Source organism: Homarus americanus, unplaced genomic scaffold, assembly GCF_018991925.1.
Source record: "Homarus americanus isolate GMGI-L3 unplaced genomic scaffold, GMGI_Hamer_2.0 scaffold25827, whole genome shotgun sequence".
Classification (NCBI taxonomy): domain Eukaryota; kingdom Metazoa; phylum Arthropoda; class Malacostraca; order Decapoda; family Nephropidae; genus Homarus; species Homarus americanus.
Genome location: NW_024738300.1, coordinates 11,351,765 through 11,360,747, shown reverse-complemented (window position 1 = coordinate 11,360,747; position 8,983 = coordinate 11,351,765).

Sequence of the window (8,983 nt, the reverse complement as noted above, 5' to 3'; positions counted from 1 at the left end):
CCGTCTGTATGGGTGTCTGTATGGTGTTCCGTACGTCTGCAGGGTGTTCGTGGCTGCCCGTATGGGTGTCTGGTACGTTCAGCGGGTGTCTGTACGTCTGTATGGGTGTTCCGTACGTCTGTATGGGTGTCTGTGGCCGTCTGTAAGGGTGTTCGTACGTCTGTATGGGTGTCTGTACGTCTGTATGGGTGTTCGTACGTCTGTATGGGTGTCTGTATGGGTGTCTGTACGTCTGTATGGGTGTCTGTACGTCTGTATGGGTGTCTGTGGCCGTCTGTAAGGGTGTTCGTACGTCTGTATGGGTGTTCGTACGTCTGTGGTTGGGTGTCTGTAGGGGTGTCTGTGGCTGTCTAAAGGGTGTCTGTACGTCTGTATGGGTGTCTTGCATGCTCCTGTATGGGTGTCTGTATGGGTGTTCGTATGTCTGTATGGGTGTCTGTATGTGGGTGTCTGTATGTCTGTAGCGGTGTCTGTACGTCTGTATGGGTGTCTGTATGGGTGTTCGTGTCTGTATGGGTGTTCTTGTAAGGGCGCAAGGTATGTCTGTATGGGTGTCTGTAATAAAGGGTGTTCGTAAGGTGTCTGTATTGCCTGTGGCGGGGTGTTCCTGCGTACGTCTGTATGGGTGTCTGTACGTCTGTATGGGTGTCTGTATGGGTGTCTGTACGTCTGTATGGGTGTCTGTACGTCTGTATGGGTGTCTGTACGTCTGTATGGGTGTCTGTACGTCTGTAAATTTCTTGTCCGGGTTATCGATATATATTGTGCAGTTATAAAATGTCAGAGTAATATATATTATCATTTATGACAAAATAAACTACTTCACATTCAAGGTCATCACAACAGTGCAAAGTTCAAGGGTCACTGCTAGTTCATAGGTCACTGCTATAGTTCAAAAGGTCAAGGTCACTGCTAGTTCATAGGTCACTGCTATAGTTCAAAAGTTCAAGGTCACTGTTAGTTCAAAGGTCACTGCCAGTTCAAAGGTCACTGCTAGAGTTCAAAAGGTCAAGGTCCTTTTGTTCATCTCATCTCATCACTCTACTAAACTACACATTTCCTCTCTCTCTCTCTCTCTCTCTCTCTCTCTCTCTCTCTCTCTCTCGGGGTGCTGATAACACACACGGGTATCAAGTACAGTTCGTGACGGGCTCCACCTCGCCTTCCCCAGCTGTTTACTTGGCGTATGAGGAAGGTAGGGGGAGGGAGGGAGGGAGGAGGAGGGGAGGGAGGGAGGTGGGAAGAGGGTGGGAGGTTAGGGTTAGGTTAGGGGAGGGAATGAGAGAGGAGGGGAAGGGAAGGGAAAGGAAAAGGGAAGGGAAGGGAATGGAGAGAGAGAGAGAGAGAGAGAGAGAGAGAGAGAGAGAGAGAGAGAGAGAGAGAGAGAGAGAGAGAGAGAGAGAGAGAGAGAGAGAGAGAGAGGAGGGGGGTGAAAAAAAACGAACCAGTAGAAGTGGAGAAGAGAAAGAGAAGGAGAAAGGAGATTAGGAGAGAATAGGGAGAGAGACGGGAAGGAAGCAGGATAAGAGGGGAGGTGTGATAAAAGTGAGACACGGGCGAGAAGTTACAATATATGTGGACAAAGTTAAGGAGATATTCACCAACGAAATTGAGGGTGAGAAAGAGAGAGAGAGAGAGAAAATAAAGAACAAGGTGTGATAAGAGGGAAGACTAGGAGAAAACATGATGATGAGGGGAACTATTTATGAAGAGGGGGGCATGGCGTGGAGAGAGAGAGAGAGAGAGAGAGAGAGAGAGAGAGAGAGAGAGAGAGAGAGAGAGAGAGAGAATTGGAAGCATGAGGGAAGACGCCATGTGAAAGGGACGGGGGGGGTGGCAGAGGGAGTGGGGGGAGTGAAGGAGGCCAGAAAGAGAAGAGATAAAGGGGGATTGAGGGGGGGAGGAAGGAAGATAGAGTCATGGGTGTAAGAGTGAGGAGGGAGGAGGAGGAGGAGGGAGTGAGGGAGGGGAGGAGGGAGGAGGAGGGAGTGAAAGGAGGGAGGAGGAAAGTGAGTGAGGAGGAGTGAGGAGAAAGGAGTGAGCGAGTGAGGGAGTGAGTGAGTGAGTGAGTGAGGGAGGGAGGGAGTGAGCGAGGGAGTGAGTGAGTGAGTGAGTGAGTGAGTGAGTGAGGGAGGGAGTGAGCGAGGGAGTGAAGGGAGGAGTGAGGGGTAAGAATAAAAAGGTTGTGGGCGGGGTAGAGTCGGGTGGTTATCATATGTGGTACACTTGTTCCTCCCGCCGCCGCTCCCCTCGTCCCGGTTATTACGCCAGCCTTACCCTTGTCCCCGGTCACCCTGCCAACACTCAAACATTATTACATTTTCTCAACATGATGATGGTTTGTGGGTGTTCCTCCGAGGTGACGAGGTGGTTGGGGTGAGTGGTGCATCTGGGAGGTGTTTGGAAGGTGCCAGGTACAGCCAGGTGTCAGTACAGTGAGTGTCAAATGCCTGAGTGCCAACACAAGTAGCCCTCGGCCCCCAGTCTCCTCCCGGCGATCAATGGCGGGAACCAATCAGCGCCCGCCTCTGTCCTGCAGGGATCCTCCCAGCCGGAAAATCGACCATTCAGGCGTGAGCTGGCCCGTTCTCCATCCCCTCGTGTGACGCCACGCACGCCTCCCGCGTCCTCCCTCACTCACTCACTAGTGCCATGCACGCCTCCCGCGTCCTCCCTCACTCACTCACTAGTGCCATGCACGCCTCCCGCGTCCTCCCTCACTCACTCCAGGTGCCATGCACGCCTCCCGCGTCCTCCCTCACTCACTCACTAGTGCCATACATCGCCCTCTGCTCATCTCTCATAGGTGCCATGCACGCCTCTCGCCATCTCTCATGAGTGCCATGCACCCTCCCGCGTCATCCCTCATGAGGTGCCATGCACGCCTCCCGCTCATCTCTCATGAGTGCCATGCACGCCTCTCTCGCCATCTCTCACAGTGCTGCACGCCTCCCGCGTCATCCCTCAAGTGCCATGCACGCTCCCTCGCCATCTCTTATGAGTGCCATGCGCCTCCGCGTCATCCCTCATAAGGTGCCATCACGCCTCCTCGCCATCTCTCATGAGTGCCATGCACGCTCCCGCGTCCTGCCTCACTCACTCACTAGTGCCATGCACGCTTGCCTCGCTCTTCCTCACTCACTAGTCCCATGCAGGTCCTTGCCCCCCCCCCTCCTTCACTCACCAGAGTTATACAGAACTTTCCTCGCCCTCCCTAGTCAGCTTGTGTCATGAACATTCCTCCCCCACATACCTCCAGAGTGTCAGCTACTGAAAACGAGCGTATGTACCGCCTGTGTACACCTGACTTACGAACATTAACACTATCACTGGTCCTCGCCGGCCAGGTATGCAAGTCTTACCTGCGTGCCCCCCCCTTACAATAGACAACACGATAACCCCAAAAGGTATTTCTAGGCCCCCAAAAATCGCGATTTCTGAGATGTTGTTCAAAATCTCAGTATAGGTCCACCTGTACTCGCTAACTATTGGTTCCAAGGTGATTGATTGGTGTTTCTGAAGTTCTTCTGGATGTACTTAATTACTGCAGTTAATTCCATCAACCTTCAAGTCTAAAAGAAAAGTCATTAGTTGGCGAGTACAGTAATTAGTATTGAGAAATAAGTCATTAAAATATTCCAAGCGTCATTACGACCATTAATTACACCGCAATCGAAATGTCGACCATAGATTCGGAACCAACATATACTCAGGAAGACCTATACTCAGTAAGACCTATACTCGGGAGGACCTATACTCGGGAGGACCTATACTCGGGAAAACCTATACTCGGGAAGACCTATACTCAGGAGGACCTATACTCAGGAGGACCTATACTCAGGAAGACCTATACTCAGGAGGACCTATACTCAGGAGGACCTATACTCAGGAGGACCTATACTCGGGAGGACCTATACTCGGGAAGACCTATACTCAGGAAGACCTATACTCGGGAAGACCTATACTCAGGAAGACCTATACTCAGGAGGACCTATACTCAGGAGGACCTATACTCAGGAGGACCTATACTCGGGAAGATCTATGCTCAGGAGGACCTATACTCAGGAGGACCTATACTCAGGAGGACCTATATTCAGGAGGACCTATACTCGGGAAGACCTATACTAAAATTCTCTACAAAATCTCAGAGAATCGCGATTGTTTTGACCCTAAGAACACCTCCCACTTAGGCCTGATTTATTATTTTTTCTCAGAAGTGAAATTTAATGTGTCTAACTACTTAAAGCTATCCAGAACAACACAAAAAACCACCAAAGATGACCTTGAAAAACCATAGACAACGTGTAATTAGCGATAGTGAAGTAATTAGCGATAGTGAAATAATTAGCGTTAGTAATTAAAATTTTTGAGATATCATTTGGACAAGTAATTATACAGATATCAAATTGCGGACAACAGATCATTAACTGAGATTATTTGACTTACTGACTGACTGACTTACTGACTGACTGACGGAGAGACTAACTGACTATCTCCTCCTGCCATCCCTCTTTTTCCTCCTCTTCCACCTCCTTATCTTTCCTTTTCCATCCGACTTGCCACATCTTCCCTCTACTATAAACCATTTCTCTTCCATTTATCTTCCTCTGTCTCCCCATACTTGTCTTTCTTCTCCTCCTCCTCCTCCTCCTCTTCTCTCCCCCTCTTCCTCCTGTACGTCTTAGCTATATCCTTTCCCTCGTAAACCATTTATTTTTCTATTTTTTTATATTTTCTACTGTCTTCTCCCCCTACTTATTGTTCCCCTTCTCTTTCTTCTTCGTCTTCTCCTCCTCTTCCTCTTTCCTTCCTTCTTTTGCCCTTCCACCTCCATCTCTCTCATCCCTTCTATTTTCCTCTCCTTCTCCTCCTCCTCCTCCCTTCCCTCGCATCTCCCCTCTCTTTCTTCTCCTCCTCCTTTATCCTCCTTTGTTTCAACATACTTACTGTAAAATGTTGATGACTCTTCCCCCTCTCTGACCACTGTCCGTCTCCCCTCATATAGCAGTAAGGATACTCTCTCTCTCTCTCTCTCTCTCTCTCTCTCTCTCTCTCTCTCTCTCTCTCTCTTGTCTCACCTTCTCTCTCCCTGTTCTTCTTCTGCTTATTCCCTCATTTTCTTTTTCTTGTCTTAAATCTCACCCTCTTCCCTTCTCTTTGTTTCTCAATCTCTATCTCTCTTTCTCTCTCTCTCTCTCTCTCTCTCTCTCTCTCTCCCTCTCTTTCATTCTTTCTTTGTTGCATTCTCTCCTTGTCCCTTGTTTTAATCACCCTCTTTACCTGTCTTGCTTTCTCCTTTCTTCCTTCCTTCTCTGGCTCTTTCCCTCCTTCCTTCTCTTATTCTCTCCCTTCTTCCTTCCCTTACTCCCTCCTTCCCTGGCTGTCTGTCTGTGTGTTTAGTCTGTCAGTTTGACTGCTTGTGTTTATACTTCTGACTTCTTATGTGTGTATGTACATAACACATGTACGTATAAATGTGTACGTATTACATGTAGGTATATAATTGTGTGTAGTGTATGTATGTATGAATGTATGTATGTATGTTGCTAATTTAGTTATTATTATTATTATTATTACATCAATAGTACTTACACGAATTTGCCATTAACGTGTAAATATATTAATAATTCAGAAGTATTGACTACAGACAGGCAGACAGGCAGGCAGACAGACAGACAGACAGACAGACAGACAGACAGACAGAGATCAAATAGATAACAGACTGACAACAAACACTCATATTCACGTGATCAATTTAGTTAGGTTAGGTCAGGTCAGGTGAGGTCAGGTAAAAGTGGTTCTCACATTTACAGGTTTTTAATTATGTTAGAAAGCTAAGAACAGGTTGTAAGATATTGTAACCCAGGTAAGATTAATTAGTTTGGGTCAAGACATGTTTCGAACTTGTAAATAAACATCCAGGTTTAGACCCGTTCAATACTTGTTTTAACTCGGTCCTGTCTTGGTGTTTCCTCCCTTCCTTCCCTTACTCTTTCCCTCCTTCCTTCCTTCCCTTACTCTCTCCTTCCTCCCCCCATTCTCTCCCTCCTTCCTTCCCTTACTCTCTCCTTCCTCCCCCCATTCTCTCCCTCCTTCCTTCCTTACTCTCTCCCTCCTTCCTTCCCTTACTCTCTCCTCCTTCCTTCCTTCCCTTACTCTCTCCCTCCTTCCTTCCTTCCTTCCCTTACTCTCTCCTTCCTTCCCCCCATTCTCTCCCTCCTTCCTTCCCTTACTCTCTCCCTCCTTCCTTCCCTTACTCTCTCCCTCCTTCCTTCCCTTACTCTCTCCCTCCTTCCTTCCTTCCCTTAGTCTCTCCCTCCTGACATACTCTCTCTCCTTCCTTCCTTCCTTAGACTCTCCCTCCTTCCTTCTTACTCTCTCCCTCCTTCCTTCCTTCCCTTACTCTCTCCCTCCTTCCTTCCTCCCTTCCCTTACTCTCTCCTTCCTCCCCCCATTCTCTCCCTCCTTCCTTCCCTTACTCTCTCCCTCCTTCCTTCCCTTACTCTCTCCCTCCTTCCTTCCTTCCCTTAGTCTCTCCCTCCATCCTTCCGTAAACAAACGTCTTATGGCACAAACACTGACTATACAAATCTCTAGATGTACAAAATTACCTTATGACTACATACATGGGTTATATTGCCCTGTTGCCAGTCATGGTTAAAAGTGTGATGTTAATTGCTATACTAAGTTAATAAATAAGACAATAACTATTACCTTAACTTATAAATCTTTTTGTCTACAGAATTAACATTTTGCCACCAGAAGTACATAGTTGTTTAGTAAAAGTAGGGATTTGTTTTTTTAATGGAGTAACTTTTGTTAAGGTAATTGACTCTAGGAAAGTGACTCTTACGAACGTCTTTTGTTTTTAAGAGAAGATTTTTTATTTAATATTTTTTTTTTTTTTTATGTAAGTAAAGATTTCCTCCAACCCTCTCCTCTCCCCCAGTCTTCCCCTCACTCCCCCTTCACCCAGTCTTCCCCTCACTCCCCTTCACCAAGTCTTCCCCTCCTCCCCCCTTCACCCAGTCTTCCCTCCTCCCCTTCACCCAGTCTTCCCCTCACTCCCCAGCCATAAACTAGAGCCACGTCGCCGTCCCCTCACCACACCGCCGTCAAGCCGGGTCCTCTCCCCTCTCCTTCCTCTTATTTCTTTTACCTCCCATAAACCTTTTCCCCTCCCCTCCTCCTCCTTGCCCATCACGACCCTCGCCACGATAAAACACCGCCCTTCCCCTCTCTCCCCTCGCCTTCCCTACCGCCCTCACCCTCCCTCTCCATAATTCCCTTAACCACTGTTCCCCTCTCTACCCATCTCCCTTCCCCTCACTCTACCTCGTGTGTCCTTTCCTACCTTCCCTCTCCCTATCGTCCTTTCCCTACCATCTCCTTCCTTCTTTATTTTCCCCCTCATTCTTCCTCCCTATCTCCCCAAATTTCCCCCTATTTCCCCTCTACCTACTGTACCTTCCTTTACCTCTGACTGACTTCGTTTCCCATCTCCCCTCAGCACCTCCCCTCTTCCCTCCCTTGAGTCCTTCCCCTCAACCTCCCCTCGCTACGAAAACAGAAGTGAGGGGTCGCGGGCGTGGGCCACTGGAGAGGTCTTGGGGCGTAGGTAATGAGGGGATAGGGAGAGTGAGGGGAAAGAGTGATGGGACAGGTGGGAGGGTGATGGGACAGGTGAGTGGACAGGTGAGGGGATGATTAAGAAGGTAAACAAAAAAAACATTTCTTCCCCACCACTACTACCACCCTCAACCACCACTCCCACCACCTACTACCACCACCCCCACCACTACTACCACCCCCCAACCACCTACCACCACTATCACCAGCCGACCACCGGGGCTCAGGTGTCAGCTGCAGGTAGGAGGCACCATGGTACAAACACTAATTTGACATCCGGAACAAAATATTATGAATGATGGGAAGACTCGGGTGATAATGCCTGATTAAAGGTGGTGACACAAGGCAAACACCACACACTCGTATATTTCCACAGTGATTCGTCCGGTGTCACTTCTATTCGTCCGGTGTCACTTCTATTCGTCCGGTGTCACTTCTATTCGTCCGGTGTCACTTCTATTCGTCCGGTGTCACTTTTATTCGCCCGGTGTCGCTTCTATTCGTCCGGTGTCACTTCTATTCGTCCGGTGTCATTTCTATTCGTCCGATGTCACTTCTATTCGTCCGGTGTCACTTCTATTCGTCCGGTGTCACTTCTATTCGTCCAGTGTCATTTCTATTCGTCCGGTGTCACTTCTATTCGCCCGGTGTGTCATTTCTATTCGCCCGGTGTCACTTCTATTCGTCCGGTGTCATTTCTATTCGTCCGATGTCACTTCTATTCGTCCGGTGTCACTTCTATTCGTCCGGTGTCACTTCTATTCGTCCGGTGTCATTTCTATTCGTCCGGTGTCACTTTTATTCGCCCGGTGTCACTTCTATTCGTCCGGTGTCACTTCTATTCGTCCGGTGTCATTTCTATTCGCCCGGTGTCACTTCTATTCGTCCGGTGTCATTTCTATTCGCCCGGTGTCACTTCTATTAGTCCGGTGTCACTTTTATTCGTTCAGTGTAGGTGTCACTTTTATTCGTTCAGTGTACTGTTTCGCCTCAGTTTGTTTTAAGAGGTAACACACTCAGCAAAACACTCAGTAACACACTTAGTAACACACTCAGTAACACACTAAGTCACCAGAGGGTCTCGGCTGCCCCCTTCCTCCATGACCAGTGTTAAGTAAGAGCCGAGAGGAAAAGAGCGCTACTTAACTTTCATGATTGTGTAGGAGTGTCATCACCCCTGTCCAAATATTTATGCCTTACAAATATCAACCAGAAAATAAACACACAAGGCAACTTCAAATATAGATAAATAAAATGACATAAATAACACATACAATGACATAAATAACACATACAATGACATAAATAACACATACAATGACATAAATAACACATACAATGACATAAATCACAG